Source organism: Dendrobates tinctorius, unplaced genomic scaffold (genome assembly GCF_039654945.1).
Source record: "Dendrobates tinctorius isolate UK_male_01 unplaced genomic scaffold, ASM3965494v1 ptg000019l, whole genome shotgun sequence".
NCBI lineage: Eukaryota > Metazoa > Chordata > Amphibia > Anura > Dendrobatidae > Dendrobates > Dendrobates tinctorius.
Window position 1 is genome coordinate 57,556,620 of NW_027361687.1, and position 27,247 is coordinate 57,583,866.

Here is a 27,247-nt window from a genome sequence, read left to right on the forward strand (position 1 = left end):
GGCCTGTGGCTCCACTGTCTCTCGTATTTCCCCTGTCCTCCAACCCCGCCAGTTACAGCTCCGAAGTGGCGTCTGCACAATCCACACTTGTTCCTGTGTTACAGGTGTTCAGTCCGGTCAGTTAATCCCCTGATGTGTGTCCGGCAATGTCGCCTGCTCTGTCCCATTATGGGAATGTGGACAGAGCAGGCGACATTGCCGGACACACATCAGGGGATTAACTGACCGGACTGAACACCTGTAACACAGGAACAAGTGTGGATTGTGCAGACGCCACTTCGGAGCTGTAACTGGCGGGGTTGGAGGACAGGGGAAATACGAAAATCAGTGAAGCCACAGGCCTAAGTGGAGCTTGGTTCAAATTAGTAGTCTACAACCGATCTTAAAATTTCTTCAATGCAGCCTCAGCCTGCTCCGTGCTTGTCCCTGGGCTTCAACACAGCCAGTTGTTGCTCGGAAGTGCCGTCTTCACAGAGTAAAACACTAGCTCCTGTGTTTGTGGGGTTCAGTAACGTCAGCTGTTCCCCTGCTGTTTTGATGGCAATCTGTCCTGCTGCCTCCCAATTGACAGCACATCAGGCCTCAGCCTGCTAAGTGCTTGTCCTGGGCTCCAACATCGCCAGTTGCTGCTCATAACTGACTTTGGCACGGGTACTCCCTCCTGCCCAGCTTGGTTCCAGCCCTGCCTGCTGTTTCCGGGAAGTGTCAATGTCAGTTTGCCACCCCAAGTTGCCATGTCGTGTTGCGGTTGGGTTAGCCGAGGCTAGGGTGCCAGCAGTTTAGGTGCTTCCTATGTGGACTGCGGGTTCTGGTAAGAAAGGCTTGTTCCATAGTGCCAGTAGGACAAGCACCCCCTGTAGGACTGTGTGATTCGGTAACTGCGGCCAGCTTGCGGCATGCCAACTTTGCTTTTCAGGGGTAACTTCTGATACCCCTCCGTGTTCCAGCACCGTCAGCTGGTTCTCGTCAGAGCCTTTGGCCTAGGTGCCTCCATCTCGGTATCCGAGTTCCGGCAACGTCTGCTGGTCCTTGGTAGTGCTTTGTAGCACAGGTACCTCCTGCTTAGTAACCGTGTTCCAGCACCGTCAGCTGGTCCTCGGTTGTGCCATTGGCTCTTATTCCTTCTGCTGCCCCTCCGGGTGCCAGCACTGTCAGCTGGTCCTCGCTATTTCCATTTGCTCTTGCAGCTTATGCTACCCCTCCGGGTTCCTGCACCGTCAGCTGGTTCTCGGCAGAGCCTTTGGCCTAGGTGCCTCCATCTCGGTATCCGAGTTCCAGCAACGTCTGCTGGTCCTTGGTAGTGCTTTGTAGCACAGGTACCTCCTGCTTAGTAACCGGGTTCCAGCACCGTCAGCTGGTCCTTGGTTGTGCCATTGGCTCTTATTCCTTCTGCTGCCCCTCCGGGTGCCAGCACTGTCAGCTGGTCCTCGCTATTTCCATTTGCTCTTGCAGCTTATGCTACCCCTCCGGGTTCCAGCACCGTCAGCTGGTTCTCGTCAGAGCCTTTGGCCTAGGTGCCTCCATCTCGGTATCCGAGTTCCGGCAACGTCTGCTGGTCCTTGGTAGTGCTTTGTAGCACAGGTACCTCCTGCTTAGTAACCGGGTTCCAGCACCGTCAGCTGGTCCTCGGTAGTGCCATTGGCTCTTGTTCCTTCTGCTGCCCCTCCCGGTGCCAGTACCGTCAGCTGGTTCAAGAGGACAAAGAACAGGAAGACAACCACCAAGATGCAGAACAACAAGAGAGAGAAGACCAAGAAGCATAAAAAAAACAAAGCAGAAGAACATTAAGCATAAGACTAATACTCTGAGCAAATGATATTATCTTATTTATAAGCAGAAGAAGACTAAGCAGTGTATGGGGGTGAGTCCGTTCCTCCTCGTGGTGCCCCTGGAAAAGGCCTGCTGCTGCAGGCCAAACTGAACGCGGACAAATCCTGTTGTAAATCTTTTGTGACAGGCAGAACGGAAGGTGTAAACTTCTAACTTTTCCAGATAACAACTACAGGAATGCCTGACACAAACAAGAATATGATGAAGAAGAATAGGAAGAAGATGAAGAAGTTGAATATGTAGAATAATAATTGTTGAATAAGAAGAATATGAAGAATGTAAGAAAAGGAAGAAGAAGAAGAAGAATGTAAAAAAAGGAAGTAGAAGAATTTAAAAAAGGAAGAAGAAGAATGTAAAAAAAGGAATAAGAAGAAGAATGTAAAAAAAGGAAGAAGAAGAATGTAAAAAAAGGAAGTAGAAGAATGTAAAAAAAGGAGGAAGAAGAAGAAGAAGAATGTAAAAAAAGGAATAATAAGAAGAAGAAGGTAAAAAAAAGGAAGAAGAATAAGAAAGAAGAAGAAAGAAGAAGAAGACATACATGTCTGGCAAAATATAAATGAGGCTAACATAGTCAATATCTTTGTAACTCCTAACATCTTTAAAAAAAAAGTTTAATTCCTGCTATTCCATTTGATTGGGCTAAACCTCTATGGCTTTAATGTCTCCTCCACCTCCCACAATACATTCTACATTATTCTTAGTTGTTTTTCTTCATGTAGAATTAACCTACAAGGAAAGAAAGGTTTTTTTTTAATTCCGATATTTTGGCCCCATTGACTTGCATTGGTTCCCGGTATCGGAATCGGCGATACCGATACTTTTTTTTAAGATCGGCCGATCCATTCCGATCCGATATTTTCAAGTATCGGCTGGTATCGCTCAACTCTAGTGATAAGTATGAATGAGTGGGATACATTTTTCAATAGAAGGTTGTTATCTGGTTGCAGGTAAAGTGGCTTCTGCCAGTAATGTAGTGGGATAGCCCTGTTCCATGAATTGGCTGTGCATCTCATCTAACCTAAGGGTATTGCGGGAAGGGTAGGAGACAATCCTCTGTACCCTTTTGAATTGTGAGCGTGGGATTGATTTTTTAATGGCTGGGGGTGTAAACTGTCAAAGTGGAGAAGGCTGTTACGATCTGTTGGTTCCATATAGAGGTCAGTGATTAAATTGCCCAAGTGATCATTGATGACTGTGATGTCAAGGAAATTGACTTGTTGATGACAGTTGGTCATAGTAAAAGACAGTCCTGGCCAGGCTGAACTCAATTTGTCGAAAAAAGTGTTCAGGGAATCGGAAATACCATCCCAAATGCAAAATATATAACTGATATATCGTTTCCATAGCAAATTATGAGATTGAAAGGGATCAGTGTATACTATTTACTCCTCAAAACGTGCCATGTTAGCTATTGGCATATGGGGGGGTCACGTTAGAGCCCATAGCTGTCCCTCTAATCTGTAGATAAAATGTGTCCTCAAACATAAAGAAGTTTTTTGTGAGGACTATGGAGAGTAGTTCGAGACAAAATTGAATTGTGTCGCTGTGCATATGGGATGAATATAACAATTGTTATACACAGGTAATACCTTGATTGTGGGGTATTGATGTATATAAATCCTTAACGTCAAAGGAGACCAGGATCGCTGCCTCAGGTAGGGAGCCCAATGATTTTATTTTCCGTAAGAAATCACCAGTGTCCAATAGAAAAGAGGACGTTTCTCGAATAAGTGGGGTGAGTATTTTCTCAAAAAAAATAGCAAGAGAAGAGAGGATGTACTCTGCTGACGCTACAATCGGCCTGCCTGGGGGACGTTCCAGATTTTTATGTACCTTAGGTAGGATGTAGAATACAGGAGTAATAGAGTTAGTTTTAGTTAGGTATTCCCTAGTTTTGATGTCAATTACCCCTAGATTAGTAAAGGTTATCAAAGTCTTATCAATCAGATTGCGGATATCTTGTGTGGGATCTTTAAGGAGTCTAGCATATACCAAATCGTCGCTTAGCTGTTGATATACACTCACTGTCCACTTTATTAGGTACATCATGCTAGTAAGGGGTTGGACCCCCTTTTGCCTTCAGAACTGCCTCAATTCTTCGTGGCAGAGATTCAACAAGGTGCTGGAAGCATTCCTCAGAGATTTTGGACCATATTGACATGATGGCATCACACAGTTGGCGCAGATTTGTCGGCTGCACATCCCTGATGCGAATCTCCCGTTCCACCACATCCCAAAGATGCTCTATTGGATTGAGATCTGGTGACTGAGGAGGCCATTTGAGTACAGTAAACTCATTGTCATGTTCAAGAAACCAATCTGAGATGATTCGAGCTTTATGACATGGCGCATTATCCTGCTGAAAGTAGCCATCAGATGTTGGGTACATTGTGGTCATAAAGGGATGGACATGGTCAGCAACAATACTCAGGTAGGCTGTGGCGTTGCAACGATGCTCAATTGGTACCAAGGGGCCCAAAGAGTGCCAAGAAAAAATTCCCCACACCATGACACCACCACCACCAGCCTGAACCGTTGATACAAGGCAGGATGGATCCATGCTTTCATGTTGTTTACGCCAAATTCTGACCCTACCATCCGAATGTCGCAGCAGAAATCGAGACTCATCAGACCAGGCAACGTTTTTCCAATCTTCTACTGTCCAATTTCGATGAGCTTGTGCAAATTGTAGCCTCAGTTTCCTGTTCTTAGCTGAGAGGAGTGGTACCCAGTGTGGTCTTCTGCTGCTGTAGCCCATCTGCCTCAAAGTTCGACGCACTGTGCGTTCAGAGATGCTCTTCTGCCTACCTTGGTTGTAACGGGTGGCAATTTGAGTCACTGTTGCCTTTCTATCAGCTCGAACCAGTCTGCCCATTCTCCTCTGACCTCTGGCATCAACATGGCATTTCCGGCCACAGAACTGCCGCTCACTGGATTTTTTTTCTTTTTCGGACCATTCTCTGTAAACCCTAGAGATGGTTGTGCGTGAAAATCCCAGTAGATCAGCAGTTTCTGAAATTCTCAGACCAGCCCTTCTGGCACCAACAATCATGCCACGTTCAAAGGCACTCAAATCACCTTTCTTCCCCATACTGATGCTCGGTTTGAACTGCAGGAGATTGTCTTGACCATGTCTACATGCCTAAATGCACTGAGTTGCCGCCATGTGATTGGCTGATTAGAAATTAAGTCTTAACACACAGTTGGACAGGTGTACCTAATAAAGTGGCCAGTGAGTGTATATCTCCTGTAGATAGTCGGTCCTATTCATGACAACTATGGATCCCCCTTTATCAGCAGGTTTTATGATGATTGCCTTATCCTCATGAAGTGAGTGTTAGGGTACCATTATACTTAGCGATGCACCAGCGATCCCGACAACGATATGGATCGCTGGTGCATCACTAAGTGGTCACTAGTGAGCTGCCACACAGGCAGATCTCACCAGTGGCATCGCTGGGGTCGGGGGTCGCTACTTACCTGTCAGATGCGGCGATCCTGATGTCCTCCCGTCCGCGTCTACACGTCGCTCATCGGCGCCACAGGAAGCCCAGCAGGAAGCGCCCGACGAGAAATGATCCAGGATGTTCTCGCGCGACCAGCGATAATCAGCGGGGGAGCCGGTCAGAGGTAAGTATCACAAGTAGCAATATCGCTGCTGTGTCACAAAATCGGTGACATTACAGCTATATTGCTAGCGATAACGCAGTGTGTAACGGGGGCTTTAGACTTGGAAGTCAATAGGACTCAAATTTGGGTGGAAATGTAATTTGCCGCTCTCCCGATCTGTCTAAATTTCTGTGAGGTAGTGTCTACAAAATCAATAAATGCTTGAAGATCATGTGAGCCCCATGGAGGGGTGTAGGTGCTCCTAGTGCGTAAGCCTAAATATGCTGAGGTCAATAATCTGTGATCTAGTGGAGGATCTACCAGTTTTGGTGCAGTTTCTTTATTGGCAAAGTGGACTTTAAGTCTAAGACTGCGAAAAAAAACTTTGTAGTTCCATATCTAGATTGAAGGTATTAAGACGGTATGCCGGAAAGAACGAAAGTCCCTTTTGTAGCAGGAGATGTTCGGCAGTGCTCAGTGTCCGTGAAGATATATTGCTCACTAAAGGACATGTATCTGTGTTCGAGTCACTCTCTGTTCTGTATCTCATCTTCTGTTGTCCTTGACATATCTTCTTCCTCGTTGGCGTCTTGTTCTTTGGCCTAAAAAGATTTGATCCTAGGCGAGGTTCTCTCTTCTCTGACGCAGATCCTGAAGTTGAGAGGTCGGTGAAGGATCTGTAGTTTGTTCTAGTATAGGAAGAACAAGCGTTAGGGTTAAAACGCCAGCGATATGCGCGATCCTGTTTGTAATCGTCAGCGTCATGCTGAAATTTGATTCTCTTTCTATGTTCGGTATCTTTTCTGTGCTGATCAGTGACAGTCTTGATCTTAGCCTTTAGTGTAGCAAGTTCCTCAAAAGTACTGGCAGAGGCAAGTTGGGTCTCGATATTTACAATCTCCTCTTTGGTTTATCAATGGCTAGTTGGAGATGTTCAATAGTTAATGTCATTAAGTCAAAGGAACATTTGTTCAGAATTTGTTCAAACTTTAGACAATATTCAGAAGAGTCATGAAAAAGAGTAGGTTGTAGTGGCACCCTGAGACATCTTGGGATCCTCTTCACCCGCAGATATTCGGTTAGTGTGGCACAGTGGAGTTCATAATTAATCTGTTGTCATAGCTCTCTCTCTAGATCCTTTCCCCTTGTCTCCCTAGGAGGAACTAGAGAGGTTCAATTTGGATAGGATGTTGGTGGTTTCATCACAATTGTACGAAAAGGTGCTAGATGACATAGAGTACAGTGTTCATATGGAAGGGAGAACGTGATATAGAGTATATTGTAGCAAATCTGTGAAGGTGCACAAGTAGGTTCCCAGGCCCAAAGTATAATGACATAAAATTTGGCACTCAACTTAGTTTGGAAATCCCACATGGACCTTTATCAGTCTGTTTACAAATATGACAAAATGTCAGTGACAAAATAGAAAATATAATAATAGAAGAATTCATAAAAATATGGTCATCTTGATAAAATAAATCAAGTATGACAAAAACAAAAATTCCATAGAGCAAAGGAAATCATCCTTAATAAAGCGCATAGAGTGAGGATACAAGGTTAAAAGGGATGGATTAGGGTACCTACCTGACTGCTTTAGTGATAGAAAATCGTGAAAATATAACACTGTACACACCTGGAAAAGAATATAATTGTAGTGAAAGACTTGTATGTGTATACATAGAAATGTATATACATATATGCGAGTATAGAGTAATAATGCATATAAAGGTAGTACCTGTATATAAGGCAGACATACACTCACTGGCCACTTTATTAGGTACACCATGCTAGTAAGGGGTTGGACCCCCTTTTGCCTTCAGAACTGCCTCAATTCTTCGTGGCAGAGATTCAACAAGGTGCTGGAAGCATTCCTCAGAGATTTTGGACCATATTGACATGATGGCATCACACAGTTGCCGCAGATTTGTCGGCTGCACATCCCTGATGCGAATCTCCCGTTCCACCACATCCCAAAGATGCTCTATTGGATTGAGATCTGGTGACTGAGGAGGCCATTTGAGTACAGTAAACTCATTGTCATGTTCAAGAAACCAATCTGAGATGATTCGAGCTTTATGACATGGCGCATTATCCTGCTGAAAGTAGCCATCAGATGTTGGGTACATTGTGGTCATAAAGGGATGGACATGGTCAGCAACAATACTCAGGTAGGCTGTGGCGTTGCAACGATGCTCAATTGGTACCAAGGGGCCCAAAGAGTGCCCAGAAAAAATTCCCCACACCATGAAACCACCACCACCAGCCTGAACCGTTCATACAAGGCAGGATGGATCCATGCTTTCATGTTGTTTACGCCAAATTCTGACCCTACCATCCGAATGTCGCAGCAGAAATCGAGACTCATCAGACCAGGCAACGTTTTTCCAATCTTCTACTGTCCAATTTCGATGAGCTTGTGCAAATTGTAGCCTCAGTTTCCTGTTCTTAGCTGAGAGGAGTGGTACCCAGTGTGGTCTTCTGCTGCTGTAGCCCATCTGCCTCAAAGTTCGACGCACTGTGCGTTCAGAGATGCTCTTCTGCCTACCTTGGTTGTAACGGGTGGCAATTTGAGTCACTGTTGCCTTTCTATCAGCTCGAACCAGTCTGCCCATTCTCCTCTGACCTCTGGCATCAACATGGCATTTCCGGCCACAGAACTGCCGCTCACTGGATTTTTTTTCTTTTTCGGACCATTCTCTGTAAACCCTAGAGATGGTTGTGCGTGAAAATCCCAGTAGATCAGCAGTTTCTGAAATTCTCAGACCAGCCCTTCTGGCACCAACAATCATGCCACGTTCAAAGGCACTCAAATCACCTTTCTTCCCCATACTGATGCTCGGTTTGAACTGCAGGAGATTGTCTTGACCATGTCTACATGCCTAAATGCACTGAGTTGCCGCCATGTGATTGGCTGATTAGAAATTAAGTCTTAACACACAGTTGGACAGGTGTACCTAATAAAGTGGCCAGTGAGTGTATATGGGCTGAAGTTGCCCGATTAGGATATAGATTGATCTGTAAAAGTACACATTAGAATGAGTAAGAATGAGTTATGTAATTATACTCATATGGTATTGTGTTAAGGTAAACTCCATAATCAGTTATAAAGTTTAATTAATATGTATAACATTACTGGCAGTGGCATATATGGATATGTATAATATATTGGTATATAGGTGTTACAGAACCACTCAGCACCCAGAATATGTTGTGCAGTTATATGTATATATAATAGGTTCCATGTGAGATGCATGTCCCTAATGTATCAGCAGTGTCCGCCCTCCCCCTACCTTTGTAATTCCCACAGTAAACATACACAGGCTCCGGCCACCTGCGGCTTTTGTAATGCATGTCTGGCCTGACGCTTGTCTATTGGCTGGCCCTCTGTATCTGTGTGATATATTGTGTCCTGTGAGTAAAGTGTTGTCAGACTGGAAATACATGGAGAAGCAGTGATCTTTTATATGCACCCATGCACTCAGATGAATTCCAGCCAGCGTCCTTCATTCAGACTCCAGCCAACGCGGAGCGGACCTCCGAAAACACGGGGTGGTACTGAAAGAGGTACCCCAGCTTGGAAGACCCCGTTACACTGGTGGCAGCCAGCTGGATTTGATACCCCTTCTACAGGAGGAAAGGAATGAATGGAAAATAATTACCAGAAGTTAAAAAGGACTACATTAAAAGACCTGGTGGAAGCCCGAGGGTTGATCGCCAGCAACAAAACAAAAGCGGATTTGATAGCAGCCATCATGGAACACGACATTGCAGCGCCCCCCAATGTGACTGTGGAGGAGACCGAATTCCAGAGGCAGGTAAAGAAGAGACTGGTGTTCTATGGCCCAAACCCTGCAGTAGAGATCATACGAGAGGTGATGGCTGATGTGTGTACTGATCTGAAGGAAAAGATGGCCAAGCGGACCAGGATAGAGCTAGCCAAGATGGAGATAGCAGAGCGGACCAAAGTGGAGCTGGCCAAGATGGAGATGGCAGAGCGGAGAGAGGAGAGTCAGCGAGCAGGGGGAGCTCTGGCCTTCGACCAGGTACCTTCAACAGTTAGCCACAAAAAGATCCAGTACAATGCCTTCCGACAGTTGGGGGAGGCAGAGGAAGACATTGATGGCTTTCTGCAGGACTTTGAGCGGCAGTGTGCTCTTCATCAAGTAAAGCCGGAGGAACGGGTTCAGATTCTGGCCAGCAAGCTGACAGGCCGGGCAGCAGACACCTATCGCACGGCACCTGATGAGGACTGTATGGACTATGAGCGGATCAAAGAAGTGATCTTGGCCCGGTATGCGCTGACACCAGAGGCCTACCGCCAAAAGTTCCACGGACTTATAAAACCCGTAACCGATACCCACGCTGAATGGGCCTGTAAATTACGGCGGTCACTGCTACAGCGGGTACAAGGGAGCTAAGCAACCACTAAGGAGGACGTCCTCCAGCTCTTCCTGTTAGAACGATTCTTTAATGGACTAAACCCCGAGACACAGGAATGGCTTCGGGACAGGCGGCCAATGACTCTTGAGGAAGCCGCTCATCTGGCCGATGAACATCATGATGCCAGGAGGCCGCAGTTGTCCGGATCAAAGGTGGTCACTAGGGGCCCGCCCATGAGCCTGGAGGGCCCCAAACCACCAAAGATTGTAGGGGGACCAGCTAGAAACCCGGCCTACAACAGTCCCCCTGGGGCGCGATGCCACACCTGTCGTCAGCTGGGCCACCTGCAAAGACAATGTCCCAACCGGACTCAGCATACCCAGTGGCCAAAGGCGGGAACAGCTACCTTCAGCCGGGCTGCTGTACACTGTTACCAAGGCGAAGCTGACCCGGCATTGGGGGCTACGATTAACCAAGGGGTGGTAGAGATGGAGGAAGTGCTGCATGAAGTAGACCCCCGTGCAGGCAGCCCGGGCAGATAATCGACAACAGCATCGACAAGTTGCGTGGGTTAATGGGAAACGTATGCAGGGGCTAAGAGATTCCGGGGCAACTTTGACCCTTGTGAAGCCTCATCTCGTCCGGGACCAAGAGAAGACGGACCGGACAGTGGCAGTCCATGTAGCAGGGGGAGCCATACATCGACTACCCACTGCCAGGATTCACCTGAACTGGGGAGTCGGGGATGGCCTTGTTGAGGTCGGCTTGATGGAGGATTTGCCTGCAGACGTCTTGCTGGGAAATGACTTGGGGCCCATGTTGTCTGCATTCTCGGTGGCCCCTCTGGCTGAGACATATCCTGTGACCACCCGGAGACAAGCTCGAGCTGCGGAGGCGGAATCACACTCAGAGGCCCAGGTAAGACATTCCAGCCCTACACGTATTCCCATAGCCAGACACATTTCTTGGGCCACCCCATATGAATTTAAGAGGGAGTTACTTGAGGATCCTTCATTAGAGGGATATCGTGGGAAGGCACCGGAGGGGAGAGGGGTACTGGAAGGGGAACAGTTTGTATGGAAGCAGGGACTCATCTACCGGATCACAGTGCAGCACCACACAGGGACGAGCCCCACTATAAAACAACAGCTGGTAGTTCCCAAGAAGTATAGGCAGGAGTTACTGCGAATCTCTCATGATATACCCTTGGCCGGGCACTTCGGCGTCAGTCGCACCAGGCATCGTCTGACACAAAACTTCTTTTGGCCGGGGGTAACCTATGATGTTCGTCAGTACTGCCAGACCTGTGACAGTTGTCAGCGCATTGGCAAGAGGGGGGATCGATGCAAGGCCAGATTACGCCCCCTCCCCATTGTGAAGGAACCATTTAGCCGAGTAGCGGTCGATCTGATAGGGCCGTTAGCCAAACCCAGTCTGTCCGGGAAAAAGTATATATTGACAGTGGTAGATTATGCCACACGGTATCCAGAGGCGGTTGCGTTACCTAACATACTGGCAGAGACGGTGGTGGCCGCCCTGCTCCAGGTTTTCTTACGAGTTGGATTTCCCTGGGAGATTATCTCGGACCAGGGTACCCAGTTTACAGCAGAGGTGACCAACCAACTGTGGAAGCTGTGCGGCGTAAAGTCCATTAGAAGCGCCCCATACCACCCGCAAACCAATGGGTTGTGTGAACGCTTTAACGGGACATTAAAACAGCTCATTGGGACTTTTACCAGGACCTACAGGGACTGGGAGAGATTCTTGCCACGCCTTCTGTTTGCCTATCGGGAGGTGCCCCAAGAATCCACGGGGTTCTCTCCGTTCGAGCTGGTATACGAGAGACGGGTAAGGGGACCCCTAGACTTAGTGCAGGAACACTGGGAAGGGGAGGGCCTCAAAGAAGGGATACCTATTGTACCCTATGTGCTGGAATTCCGGGACCGCCTACAGGAGCTGACCCAGGTTGTACATGAGAACCTGCAGATGACACAGCGGCGCCAGCGCTTATGGTACGATCGGAGGGCCAGAGAGCGCACTTTGGAAATAGGACAGAAGGTCCTGGTGTTAGAGCCTACTAAGCAGAATAAGTTTCAAGCTGCATGGCAGGGGCCCTACCAGGTAGTGGGGAAAATAGCCGACACAACCTATAATGTCGCCGATTGTGACGACCCCAGGGTTATCCGCATGTTCCACGTGAATATGCTGAAGCCCTACCGGGAGCGCCCTGAAGAGGTAGTGGCCATCTGTGCACTTGAAGCAGAGGATTTAGCCGGACTTCTCTTGCCGGATGTCTTAGGGGAAAGGACTCAGTCTAAAACATGGGACCAGGTACACTTGGGCGAAGACCTAGGCTCCCGGGAGAGAAGGCAGGCGGAGGCGTTGTTGAGGCTGCGACAGAGGATGTTTTCAGAGAGACCGGGGTACACTCGCCTGGCACAACACAAGGTTGAGACCCAGGATCAGACCCCCCTGCGACAAAACCCCTTCCGCGTCCCTGAGTCTGTACGAGAGGGGATGCGACAAGAGATTCAAGAGATGCTGCGTTTAGGGGTCATTGAAGAGTCAGATAGTCCCTGGGCATCCCCCGTAGTGTTAGTGCCCAAGAAGGATGGGACTACACGGTTTTGTGTAGACTATCGTAAGCTCAATGAGAAAACACTGACGGATGCATATCCCATGCCGCGCGTGGATGAGTTGTTAGACCGGCTGGCGGGGGCAAAGTATTTGACCACCATCGATCTATGCAAAGGCTACTGGCAGATTCCCCTTAGTCCTGACGCTATTCCCAAGTCGGCATTTGTCACCCCGTTCGGCTTATTCCAGTTTCGAGTTATGCCATTCGGGATGAAGAATGCCCCGGCGACCTTCCAAAGGCTGGCTGACCGGCTTCTGGATTGTCTCCAGGACTATGCTTGTGCCTACCTGGACGACATCGCCATCTACAGTGCGACATGGGAAGAGCATCTAAATCACCTAGAGACAGTATTGGACAGGATCCACCAGGCCGGAATCACCCTGAACCCAAACAAGTATCACGTGGGCAAAGCAGAGGTTCAGTATTTAGGGCATTGGGTGGAAAGTGGGAAATAGCAACCAGAACCAGCCAAGATTGAGGCCATAGCCAAATGGCCCATCCCACGCACTAAAACCCAGGTCATGGCGTTTCTAGGGACAGCGGGGTATTACAGGAAATTCGTTCCCAATTACAGCAGCGTAGCCAAGCCCCTCACTGATCTGCCCCGTAAGAACCAACCCCGCCAGGTAACCTGGACCTCAGAGTGTGAGGAAGCCTTCCGCCAACTAAAGGACGCCCTCACCAATACCCCTGTATTGGCCGCACCCGATCCAACTAAACGTTTCCTTTTTCACACAGACACTTCTATGTTTGGATTGGGGGCAGTACTGAGCCAAGTCGGGCCGGACTGCCAAGAACACCCGGTAGCTTACCTGAGTCAGAAACTACTGCCCCGTGAGGTAAGCTATGCGCCCATCAAGAAGGAGTGCCTGGCGGTAGTATGGGCACTCAAGAAGTTGCAACCATATTTGTATGGACGACAGTTTTCCCTCCTAACGGACCATAATCCCCTAGTCTGGCTTAATCGGGTCTCCGGATACAACGTCAGATTGCTGCGGTGGAGTTTAGCCCTACAACCTCTGGACTTCACCATCCACTACAGACCCGGCAAACAAAACGGTAACGCAGATGGACTAAGTCGACAAATGGAACTTGTACCAACCCCATAAACTTCGGTCATCCCCAAACCGATCCGTTGAGGATCAGACTGTGTATGCCGATTGCGTCGCTGAAAAGGGGGAGCCGTGTTACAGAACCACTCAGCACCCAGAATATGTTGTGCAGTTATATGTATATATAATAGGTTCCATGTGAGATGCATGTCCCTAATGTATCAGCAGTGTCCGCCCTCCCCCTACCTTTGTAATTCCCACAGTAAACATACGCAGGCTCCGGCCACCTGCGGCTTTTGTAATGCATGTCTGGCCTGACGCTTGTCTATTGGCCCGCCCTCTGTATCTGTGTGATATATTCTGTGTCCTGTGAGTAAAGTGTTGTCAGACTGGAAATACATGGAGAAGCAGTGATCTTTTATATGCGCCCATGCACTCAGAGGAATTCCAGCCAGCGTCCTTCATTCAGACTCCAGCCAACGCAGAGCGGACCTCCGAAAACACGGGGTGGTACTGAAAGAGGTACCCCAGCTTGGAAGACCCCGTTACAATAGGTCTATGTATAATTGCTATTAATATTGGCGGTAGTGGCATAGAGTAAAATCAGGCGTGTCCCAATGAAAATGGTGGTAAATAGTGTTGAGCGATACCATCCGATATTGAGAAATATCGGATCGGATTGGATCGGCCGATACCCAAAAAGTATCGGGTATCGCCGATTCCGATACCGGAAGTCCCATTCAAGTCAATGGGACAGAAATATCGGAATTAAAAAAACCCCTTTCTTTCCTTGTAGGTTAATTCTACATGAAGAAAAACAACTAAGAATAATGTAGAATGTATTGGGGGAGGTGGAGGAGACATTAAAGGCATAGAGGTTTAGCCCAATCAAATGGAATAGCAGGAATAAATTTTTTTTTTGAAGACGTTCGGAGTTACAAAGATATTGACAATGTTAACCTTTTTTTATATTTTGTCAGATATGTATGTTTCACTGCTTCCATGCTCTTCACCTTCTTTTTTACTTCTCCCACACTTTCTCCTTCATGATCCTCAGCAGCAGCATCTTTTTCATCAACTTCTTCTTCACCTTATTCATCTTCTTCTTCACCTTCTTCCTATTATTCTTTTTTTGTACATTATTCATATTCTTCTTATTCAACGATTATTTTTCTTCATATTCTACTTCTTCATCTTCTTCCTATTCTTCTTCTTCATCATATTCTTATTTGTGACAGGCATTCCTGTAGTTGTTATCTATAAAAGTTTTAAGATTACACCTTCCGTTCTGCCTGTCACAAAAGATTTACAACAGGATTTGTCCACATTCAGTTTGGCCTGCAGCAGCAGCCATTTTCAAGGGGCACCACGAGGAGGAACGGACTCACCCCCATACACTGCTTAGTCTTCTTCTGCTTATAATTTAGATAATATCTTTTGCTCTGATTTTTAGTCTTATGCTTAATGTTCTTCTGCTTTTGGCTCTTCTGCTTTTTGTTCTTCTGCTTCTTGGTCTTCTGTCCCTTATTGTTCTGCATCTTGGTGGTTGTCTTCATGTTCTTTGTTCTCTTGGTCATCTTCTTCAGGGTCATCTTTTTGGTCTTCTTCAGTGTAGTCTTCAGGGTCGTCGTCAGGGAGATCCAGAATGAGAACCAAAAACCATTTCCACAGGCTTGAACTTGGAAAAATAGTAGAAGGTACAAGAAGGCTGAGGAACTGCCGAGAACCAGCTGACGGTACTGGAACCCGGATGGGAAGCAGAAGGAACAAGAGCAAATGGAACTAGCGAGGACCAGCTGACGGTGTTGGAACCTGGAGGGGCAGCAGAAAGAGCAAGAGCCAATGGCACAACCATGGACCAGCTGACGGTGCTGGACCACGGTTACTAAGCAGGAGGTACCTGTGCTAGAAAGCACTACCAAGGACCAGCAGACTTGCTGGAACTCGGATACCGAGAAGGAGGCACCTAGGCCAAAGGCACTGCCGAGAACCAGCTGACGTTGCAGGAACCTGGATGGGTAGCAGAAGCTGCAAGAGCAAATGGAACTAGCGAGGACCAGCTGACGCTGCTGTAACCTGGAGGGGCAGCAGAAGGAACAAGAGCCAATGGCACAACCGTGGACCAGCTGACGGTGCTGGAACACGGTTACTAAGCAGGAGGTACCTGTGCTACAAAGCACTACCAAGGACCAGCAGACATTGCTGAACTCGGATACCGAGAAGGAGGCACCTCAGCCAAAGGCACTGCCGAGAACCAGCTGACGGTACTGAAACCCGGATGTCTGCTGATCCCCTGATGTGTGTCCGGTAATGTCTCCTGCTCTGTCCACATTCCCACTACTATTAGTGGGAATGTGGACAGAGCAGGAGACATTGCCGGACACACATCAGGGGTTCAGCTGACATTACTGAATCCCAGTAACACAGGAACAAGTGTTGATTGTGCAGACGCCACGTCTGAGCAGCAACTGGCGGTGTTGGAGGCCAGGGGAAATACTAGAGACAGAGTGGAGCCAGAGGCCTAATTGGAGCAAGTTTGAAATCAGTAGTAGTGTGAATGTGGAGGCAGCAGGAGACTTTGCCATCCACACAGCAGGGGAGCAGCAGGCATTACTGAACCCCACTAACACTGGAGCATGTGTTTTTCTCTGTGCAGACAGCACTTCCGAGCAACAACTGTGTTAGAGCCCAGGGTCAATCATTCAGCAGGCTGAGGCCTACTTGGAGCTAGTTGAAAATATGATCTAGTTTGAATGTGGAGGCAGCAGGAGATATTGCCGTCCACACAGCAGGGGAGCAGCTGGCGTTACTGAACCCCACTATCACAGGAGCTAGAGTTTTTCTCTGTGCAGACGACACTTCCGAGCGACAACTGGCTGTGTTGAAGACCAGGATCAATCATGCAGCAGGCTGAGGCCTACTTGGAGCTAGTTGAAAATATGATCTAGTTTGAATGTGGAGGCAGCAGAAGACATTGCCGTCCACACAGCAGGGGAGCAGCTGACGTTACTGAACCCCACTAACACAGGAGCTAGTGTTTTTCTCTGTGCGGACGGCACTTCCGAGCAACAACTGGCGATGTTGGAGCCCAGGATCAATCATGGAGCAGGCTGAGGCCTACTTGGAGCAAGTAGAAAATCGGATGTAGTTTGAATGTGGATTCAACAGGAGACTTTGCCATCCACACAGCAGGGGAGCAGCTGGAGTTACTGAACCCCACTAACGCAGGAGCTAGTGTTTTTCTCTGTGCAGACAGCACTTCCAAGCGACAACTGGCTGTGTTGAAGCCCAGGATCAATCATGCAGCAGGCTGAGGCCAAATTGAAGCAAGTTTTATATAGGTTGTAGACTACTACTGATTGTAACCGTGCTCCACTTAGGCCTCTGGCTCCACTGTCTCTAGAATTTCCCCTGGCCTCCAACACCGCCGGTTGCTGCTCAGAAGTGGCGTCTGCACAATCCACACTTGTTCCTGTGTTACTGGGGCTCAGTCACGTCAGTTGATCCCCTGATGTGTGTCCGGCAATGTCTCCTGCTCTGTCCACATTCCCACTACTAGTTATGCAGCAACTGGTGGTGTTGGAGGCCAGGGGAAATGCTAGAGACAGTGGAGCCAGAGGCCTAAGTGGAGCAGAGTGAAAAATCAGTAGTAGCGTGAATGTGGAGGCAGCAGGAGATATTGCCGTCCACACAGCAGGGGAGCAGCTGACGTTACTGAACCCCACTAACACAAGAGCTAGTGTTTTTCTCTGTGCAGATGGCTCTTCTGAGCGACAAGTGGCTGTGTTGAAGCCCAGGATCAATCATGCAGCAGGCTGAGGCCTACTTGGAGCTAGTTGAAAATATGATCTAGTTTGAATGTGGAGGCAGCAGTAGACTTTGCCGTCCACACAGCAGGGGAGCAGCTGACATTACTGAACTCCACTAACACAGGAGCTAGTGTTTTTCTCTGTGCTGACAGCACTTCCGAGCAACAACTGGCTGTGCTGAAGCCCGGGATCAATCATGGAGCAGGCTGAGGCCTAATTGAAGCAAGTTTTATATAGGTTGTAGACTACTGCTGATTATAACCGTGCTCCACTTAGGCCTCTGGCTCCACTGTCTCTAGTATTTCCCCTGGCCTCCAACAACGCCAGTTGCTGCTCAGAAGTGGCGTCTGCACAATCCACACTTGTTCCTGTGTTACTGGAGCTCAGTCACGTCAGTTGATCCCCTGATGTGTGTCCAGCAATGTCTCCTGCTCTGTCCACATTCCCACTACTAGTAAATGTTAGCTGCTCTCCTGCTGTGTGGACGGCAATATCTCCTGCTGCCTCCACATTCAAACTAGTAGTGGGAATGTGGACAGAGCAGGAGACATTGCCGGACACACATCAGGGGATCAGCTGACGTTACTGATCCCCAGTAACACAGGAACAAGTGTTGATTGTGCAGACACCACTTCTGAGCAGCAACTGGCGGGGCTGGAGGCCAGGGAAAATACTAGAAACAGAGTGGAGCCAGAGGCCTAGTTGGAGCAAGTTTGAAATCAGTAGTAGTGTGAATGTGGAAGCAGCAGAAGACATTGCTGTCCACACAGCAGGGGAGCAGCTGGCGTTACTGAACCTCACTAACAATGGAGCTAGTGTTTTTCTCTGTGCAGACGGCACTTCTGAGCAACAACTGCATGTGTTGAAGCCCAGGGATTACATTTCAGGTGGTAGAAACATGAACACAACAGGAGACCTGGATACTGTTGCCAACCAATTATTTATTCTGGAAGAGGTCTGGCAAATTCTGGTGAGATCCAGGCCTTGTTCATTTTCAGAAAAGTCGGTCAACGTTATCGGGGGATAGTTGCGTGCGACGGTCTGTTAGTACACCACCTGCGGCACTAAAGACGCGTTCCGATAATACACTGGCAGCAGGGCAAGCCAGCACATCCAATGCATACTGGCTAAGCTCTGGCCATGTATCCAGCTTAGAGACCCAAAACTTGAAGGGGGAAGAGTTGTCTGGGAGTACACTGACAGGGCAAGACATGTAGTCTGTCACCATATGACGGAAACGTTGCCTCCTGCTGACTGGAGCCATCTCTGATGGTGTAGACATTTGTGGCGGGCACACAAAACTTTGCCACATTTGGGCCATACTGGTCTTGCCTTGTGCTGTGGCGCTGCCTCTGCTCCCTCTTTCTGCAGAGCTTTCTCCACTGCCTCGACGCACAGAGCTGCTTTGTAAAGCACTTGCAGCACTGCTCTCGGGTGGAATGGAGAACATGATGGACTGCACCAGTGTGTCTTGGTACTCCCGCATTTTACGCTCCCGGTTCAACGGTGTTATGAGGCTTTGTAAGTTGTCCCGGTAGTGAGGATCTAGGAGGGTGTACACCCAATAATCAGCCGTGTTGGGAATGTGGGCAATGCGGCGGCCGTTTCTCAGGCACTGCAGCATGAAATCAACCATGTGCTGCAGACTCCCAACTTCCCAAGAAACACTGTCCCCTGCTTGAGGCGTCATCTCTGCCTGCTCTGCATCACCCCACCCTCGCTGTACATACTGACTAGAGCATTGTGTACCTCCCTCGTCTGGAGAGATGTCTTCCTCCTCTATTGACTCCTCATCCTCTTCACAAAGTGTCCCCTGCCTAGGCCTTTGTGAGGAACCACGTAGCGCAGACTGTCCAGAAGCAGATGGCATTTGTGACTCCTCATCCTCCACTTCTTCCAAAACCTCCTCCCTTAGTGCTTGCAGTGTTTTTTGAAGCAGGCAGATAAGGGGGACAGTCATGCTGACTAGGGCATCATCTGCACTCACCATCCGCGTGGAATCATCGAAGGCATGCAAAACGAGGCAGATGTCCTTCATAGAGGCCCACTCAGTGGGGCTGAAGTGTGACCGGCTCACAGTGCGACTTGTTTGCGCCTGATGCAGCTGGTACTTCATTACTGCTGCCTGCTGCTTACACAACCGCTCCAACATATGTAATGTTGAATTCCACCTGGTGGGTAGGTCACATATGATGCAATGTTCCGGAAGGCGTAATCAGCGCTGCAGAGCTGCAATGCGCGATCTTGCCGTGCTGGAACGCCGCAAGTGAGCGCACTCTATGCGGACCTTTTGCAGCAGTGCATCAAGATCCGGATAGTCCCTCAGAAAGCTCTGCACGACCAAGTTGAGCACATGTGCCAGACATGGGATGTGAGTGAGGTTGCCTAGGCCCAAAGCTGCCACCAGATTTCGGCCATTGTCACACACTACCAAGCCTGGCTGGAGATTCGCTGGCACAAACCACACGTCGCTCTCCTGCTTGATGGCATTCCAGAGCTCCTGCGCTGTGTGGCTTCGATTCTCCAAAGAAATTCATTTCAGTACGGCCTGTTGAGGTTTGGCCATGGCTGTGCTCATATCGGTCGTAACAGGCTCCTGCAGCACTGATTCTGAGGAACTGGAGTTTGAGGAGGAGTCAATGTGTTCAGACTGGATTCCTGCAATCCTAGGAGTTGGCAGAACACGTACAGCGCCACTCTCAAGATCTTTACCCGTCTCCACAACATTGACCCAATGGGCAGTGAGGGAAAGGTATCGTCCCTTTCCATGGGTACTGGTCCACGCATCCGTGGTCAGGTGGACCTTGCTACTGACGGCGTTTAGTAGCGCGTGTTTAATTTTTCCTTTCACATGCTTTTGCAGGACAGGGACGGCTTGCCTGCTGAAATAAAAGCGGCTGGGCACGGTGTATTGTGGGACTGCCAATGCCATGAAGTTCCGGAAGGTGTCAGTCTCCACCAGCCTGAATGAGAGCATTTCAAGGGCCAGTGGCCAGTAATTTGGCAGTGCCAGCATTCAGAGCCTGTGCTCGGGGATGGTTTGCCGAGTATGGTTGCCTTTTCTCCCATGCCTGTGCTACCGATGACTGTAGAGTCGCCTGGGAGTGTGAGGATGAACGGGAACGTGGTGCTGTGGGTGGAATGTCACTGGGTCTCTGGACAACAGTGCCAGTGGTTCTTCCATGGCGATCCTGTGAGGAAGCCGAACCAGCTGTGTGTGAGCTGGAGGAAGAAGCTACAACACGAGCTGAAGAGGTGGTAGGTGGTGCTGTAGGTTGGCCTAAGTCTTCAATGTGTCTTTGTAACTCCACCACGTGCTTGGTCCGCACATGTTTCCACATATTTGTGGTATTGAGGTTGCTGACAGTTTTCCCTCTTTTTACTTTCTGATGACACAGCTTGCATTTGACAAAGTAAATGTCATCTGCAACTGAGTCAAAAAAGGACCACACACTGCAAGTCTTGGGAGCGCCCGTTTTGGCTTTTGGAAGAGGAATGCTCCTAACGGGTGCCGAAGTGGAGGCTACAGGCAACCAAGTCTGCCCCCTCCCTCTCCCTCCTGTTTTGGCCGTTCAGGGAATCTCTTCCTCAGAGCTGCTCCCACCACCTTCCTGTTCCTCACGCCATGATGGGTCAAGGACCTCATCATCTACACTCCCCTCTTCAAACACCTGCTTCTCCTGGGTAGTCTCACCAGCACCGTACGCACCAGAAAGTGGCACCTGAGTCTCGTCAACATCTGGTGCGTACTGAGGTATGCTGACCATAGGCACTGGCCCACCCGCCTCTTCAGATTCTAAGGGACAAAGCAGTTGCGCATCACTGCATACTCCCTCTTCTTCACATTCTTGAATGCTGCTTGGCTGGCCCCCTCTTTCCAAGCTAACAGATTCAGAGAACAGAAGTAGAGACTGTGATGGCTCCTGTACAGGGCTCTCTGACTGCCTGGGCAATTTGGCAGGTGGTGAAGAGACAGATGGCTGCTCTTCAGTGCTCTGGCCCTGAGAGGACGTGGAGGTCGTTGAAGTCGATGCGTTAGCTGCCATCCATCCGACAACGGCTTCAATTTGTTCCTCCCGCAGCAGTGGGGTACGGTGAGGTCCTACAAAGCTGCACATAAAGGACTGTTGCCTGGTAAAACTGGGGGATGCTGACTCACTGGTGCCCGCAGCAGGCACAGAATCCACACGTCCTCTCCCTGCAGAATCCCCCACGTCCTCTCCCTGCTGAAACTCCACGCCCACGTGCCTTACTCCCTGCCTTCTTCATCTTGGTAGACTGATAAAGATAGGCAGAAAAGTACAAAGGGGGGGCTTAGTGTGCTTATTCCTGAACATCTGCTAACAGGTATAAGAAACACTAATTTTATAAAGTGTGTGGACTACACTTTAATATGAGCTAATGTGGCCTACACAACTGTCAAATGGAGTGTTTGGTTAACTTTATTTTGTTTTTTTTCGTCAAAAAAACAAAAAGGATTTGACCAAAGATTTGGAAGCAATAGTATCACAAACTTTTTGGAGCTATTACAATGCAGGAAGAAGAGGCTCCAAAAAATATGGTAATACTAATCTGGCTGCGGATGAAGGGCACAAGCCAGAAAAAAGGCTCCTCTATCTACTCCTATATAGTGTTTGCAACCAACCAATGTAGATGGGTACAGATGGATGCACACTAATAGGAGAATGAAAAATGAGCTGCAATAAAAGAAAAATATGTATGTGGCAGTGACGCACGCTGAGCGGCCTACAACCAGACGTAGCTGCAGGACACACTAGAGCGTGAGCTGCACTCACACACAGAGACCTCTCAGACAGCCGTGAACAGTGCAGATAACTGGGCACTAGCACTGAAAGGCTGCAGAGAGGCTCCGCTGTCTACTCCTATAGTGTTTGCAGCCAACGTATATGGATACGGATGGATGCACACTAAAAGGAGAATGAAAAATGAGCAGCAGTAAAAGAAAAATATGTATGAGGCAGTGACGCACGCTGAGCGGCCTACAACCAGATGTGGCTGCAGGACACACTACACAGCGTGAGCTGCACTCACACAGACCTTGCAGACAGCTGTGAACACTGCTGCAAGGCAAAAGAAAGCTACAGTGGTTGATTATGTAGCCTGGGTAAAGCACAATATGATTTTTAAAATCGCTATCTCTAACTGTCCCTCAGAGTCTTGAACAGCAGCCTGTCCCTAACTGAATTCACAGCAGAGTAAACCCGAAATGGCGGCGACTTATATAGTGCATCATGACATAATTTCAGCAGCCAATCACAGCCATGCCATTAGTTAACATGCCTACATGCCTAACAGGATGTGCCTACACTTCTGAGGATTGTCATTGGCTGAATCAAATCAAACTGGCTCATAGCATTATGGGAACTTCCGATTCCGGTATTCGATATGCTAAAAGTATCGGAACTCAGTATCGGAATGCCGATACCGCGAATATCGGCCGATACCCGATTTTTGCGGTATCGGAATGCTCAACACTAGCGGTAAGACATTGTAAAAAGACGTCAGAACTTACTGGTGGCTGCGCGTGTCTCACCTACACCAACGCGGTATCCACCGCTAGTTAGAAGAGGAGGATGCGCCTGTCAGCACTGAAGTATAGGAGAATGTTACTTTGACAGACTGCATTAAAATTATCACTAGATTTCCAAACTAAGTTGAGTGCCCAGTTTTATGTCATTATACTTTGGGCCTGGGAACCTACTTGTGCACCTTCACAGTTGAGCTACGATATACTCTATATCATATTTTCTTCACCACCAGACACACTCATTCATTCATTCGTTAATGAAGTTATGAGGCCACGGAGCAGACGTATGACGAATCAGACTTCTCGGCTGTTGCTAACCTCAGGGATCTCAGCGAGACCTCACTGCAGAGAAAATTATGCTCCCAATTTTGGAGATGGTCTAAAGGTGGTGGAATAATACTTATTTCCGCAGTACATTCATGACTGGTTTGAATAATCAGGTTCAAAATAAGCTGGTTCATCACTCTCCTCCAGGGTCTTTTGAAGCCGCCATGACTTTTTTCGGTCCATCTGGACAGGAGAAGACGAGAACAGCTTTGGGAAAAATTATCTTCTGGACGTGATCTACCCTCTCACTCTGTATTCCCGTAGGTCATCTGTGAATCTATGCAGATTAGTGGAGTGGGTATATCTCGAAAGTTGAAACAGCAAAGATAGCATTAGCGGCAATTAGAAATGAGCAAACCTTTCAAGGTTCGGTTCTGTTTGGATCAGCGAACGTCCCGATGTTCAACAAGCAGTTCACCGAACCGTTTCATCGAACATATCCGAACCGAGTGGATACAATGGGAGGCAAAACCAAAAGCAATGACAACACTTTCAGAGGGAGCAGGGGAGTCCCTTGGGATATATGCAGCCATGTCGCTGAATCAGTTTGCCACTGTAGCAAGGCTGCTCTATAGCTTGTCCTTATTGTTAGGGCTGGCGGAACGCACCAAATTATAAAATAATAGTAGGTGCATTTGCAGCCTGGGGTCCACCGTGCAGAGGTGGCACACTGCTGCTAGATAATGGTGGAAGTATAAAGCAGTGTGGAAAGGTCACACTTGGGTCAAACACTGACCTACCTATGCCTAAGCCTGGGCGCTAGCAGGCTAGGTTGCACAACACATGCGTACCAAGGGTAGGGTTTTCTTAATGAGTCATTCACCAGAGACATTCAAACGTGCATACATCACTCACTCCTCATAGTCTGAAAATACAGTCTATCCTAGCGCATGGCCGAGTGGCCATGCGAGCCTTTTATAGCCGCGAGCATCCGGGACCTTCCTGGCTTCTCGGATGGGCCAATCCGAACACGAGCAGGACCTGAGCACGTGACCTTCGATCTCCAATGGGAGATCACTCCACGGGCATGCTCAGTGGCCCGACATGGGGACTTAGTCCCTGGAGAATCTCGCTGCTGAGCAGCATGCATTGCCATAGCTGTGCCAGAGGTGGCAGCAGCAAGCAAGCCCACGGAGCTGGTCTGTGCAGAGCACCAGGACCGACGAGTTTGCTGAGCAACCTCCTCTGCGGCTGGAGAAGAATGGGAGACCACCGGAAGCAAGGCTCGGGATTCACGCTGTGCAGTGACAGGAACCCGATGCCTATCATTAGCCCCCTCCTCTCTGAGCCTCACTCCGCTCAAATTCCGCATTGAGAAGAGGAGCGTGGATGTTCTCTACCGGCTCTCAGGTCCGAGCCTCTGGACCATGACCCTTCCAATCCACCAGATAAAACTTTTTGCCCCACAACATCTTGTATCCCACAATGGCATTGACCTCAAACTCATCAGACGACAGGTCTGATGTCCCGGCAGATGGCTCAGTAAATCGGGACATGTGAACCGGCTTATGGAGGGACACATGAAACGTGTCAAAAATGGCCAAGTGTGGTGGAAGGGCCAGGCGGTAGACCACAGGATTGATTTGCTCGAGGAGCTTGAAAGGGCCAATATAGCGCAGTGCAAACTTAGCGGATTCAATCCGCAGGGCAAAGCGGAGAGCATGACGCCTGTGTGCATCAGCGGAGGACCTCATTCTCTCCTTGGAGGCCCGGATAGCATCCTGCATGCGATCCTAAATGTCACGTGCCTCCACCGCCCAGTCTGCCACCCTAGAGTCGGTGGATGGCACGGGCATGGGCATGGGGACGCGCGGCGGATGCTGGCCGTAATTTAAGAGGAATGGGGTCTGACCGGTGGAGTCGGCCACAGCGTTGTTCAAAGTGAACTCCGCCCACGGCAGCAAGGATGTCCAGTCATCCTGCCTGGCCGAGACAAAATGTCGCAGATATGTCACCAGGGTCTGGTTGGCTCTCTCAACCAACCCGTTCGTCTCGGGATGATAGGCCGAGGAGAGATTTAGCTCGATGCTGAGCAGAGAACAGAGCTCTCTCCAGAACCGAGACACAAACTGAGGACCCCGGTCGCTGACAATCTTATCCGGCATGCCATGCAGGTGGAAGACATGTTTCATAAACAACGCTGCCAGGCCCCATGCAGAAGGTAACCGCGAGAGTGGCACCAGATGCACCATCTTGGAGAAATGATTGGTGACCACCCAAATGACGGTGCTGCCACTGGACTTGGGCAGACCCACCACAAAGTCCATACCGACCATCTCCCAGGGCCTGTCCGCTACCGACAGGGGATAGAGTAACCCAGCGGGCCGCTGCCAAGAGGACCGATTCTGGGCGCAAGAGACGCACGCCTGAATATAGTCCCTGACGTCACGAGCCATATGCGGCCACCAGTATGTCCTTGCCAGGAGATCAGAGGTCCGCTTGGTCCCAAAATGTCCCCCCACCCTGGATGAATGAACCCAAGAGAGGACCTCCGGTCGCAGATGGACAGGGACAAAAGTCTTGCCCGGAGGTACTGACTCGAGAGCAACCGGAGCCATGGTCCTCAGGCTCTCCGATGGGACTATCAGCCGAGGCTCCTCCTCCTCCTCCTCCGATGACACCATGGAGGGAGAAAGAGCGTCGGCCCGGACGTTCTTCTCCCCGGAGAGAAAATGCAGGGTGAAATGGAATCGGGAGAACAAGAACCATCTGGCCTAGCGAGAATTCAGCCGCTGGGCTGTCTGTAGATAGACCAAAATTTTGTGGTCGGTGAACACCTAGAAAGGGTGGTGAGCCCCCTCCAGGAGGTGTCTCCATGCTGAGAAGGCCAGCTTCATTGCTAGCAACTCCATGTCCCCGATGGAATAATTCCTCTCCGCCGGTGTGAAGGTCTTAGAGAAGAAGAAGCATGGGTGCTTCCGACCTTGCGAGTCCTTCTGGAACAGGACTGCTCCAGCACCGTCGGAAAAGGCATCCACCTCCAGAATGAAGGGCTTATCTACATCAGGGTGATGTAGAATGGGAGCGCTAGTGTAGTGGGATTTAATAGCGGTGAAGGTCTTGGAGACAGTTTCCGACCACAGTTTGGGGTTTGCACCCTTCTTGGTGAGGGCTACCAAGGGCGCTACCAAAGTTGAGAAATGGGGGATGAATTGGCGATAGTAATTTATGAACCGCATAAAGCGCTGCCCCGCTTTGAGAGAATGGGGTTCCTGTAAATCCATCACCACCTGTAGTTTGGCAGGATCCATGGCCAACCCCTTGGCTGAGATGATATAGCCCAGGAAAGGCAAGGACTCCTGCTCAAACACACATTTCTCCAACTTGGCGTAAGGGAGTTTGCCCGCAGGAGATCGAAAACCTTGCGAACATCTCTCCGGTGAAAGTCAATATCTGGAGAGTAAATGAGAATATCGTCCAGATAGACTACTATCGAGGTGGTAACCATATCCCAGAAGATATCATTCACAAAGTCTTGGAAGATGGCTGGAGCATTACATAGCCCAAAGGGCATCACCAGGTATTCATAGTGCCCATCTCTGGTGTTAAATACCGTCTTCCATTCATCCCCCTCACGGATACGAATCAGGTTATAGGCTCCTCGCAGATCAAGCTTAGTAAACACTCTCGCTCCCCGTAGCCTATTGAACAGTTCCGATATCAGAGGCAGAGGATACTTGTTCTTAACGGATATGGCGTTAAGACCCCTGTAATCGATGCACGGACGTAATTCTCCGTTCTTTTGGACAAAGAAGAATCCCGCTACCGCCGGAGACACCGACTTCCTAATGAATCCTCTTGCCAGATTCTCCCTGATATACTGAGACATGGCCTCTGTCTCTGGGAGAGATAGGGGGTAGACTTGACCCCGAGGAGGCTCTGCACCGGGCAAGAGGTCAATAGGACAGTCGTAAGGGCGGTGCGGTGGAAGGGCCTCCGCCACCTTCTTGGAGAAAACGTCTGCATAATGCTTATACGGCTTGGGAAGCGAGGAGAGATCTGCGAGAACCTCAGAGATAGCGACCTGTACACAGTCCCTCAGACACCTACCCTC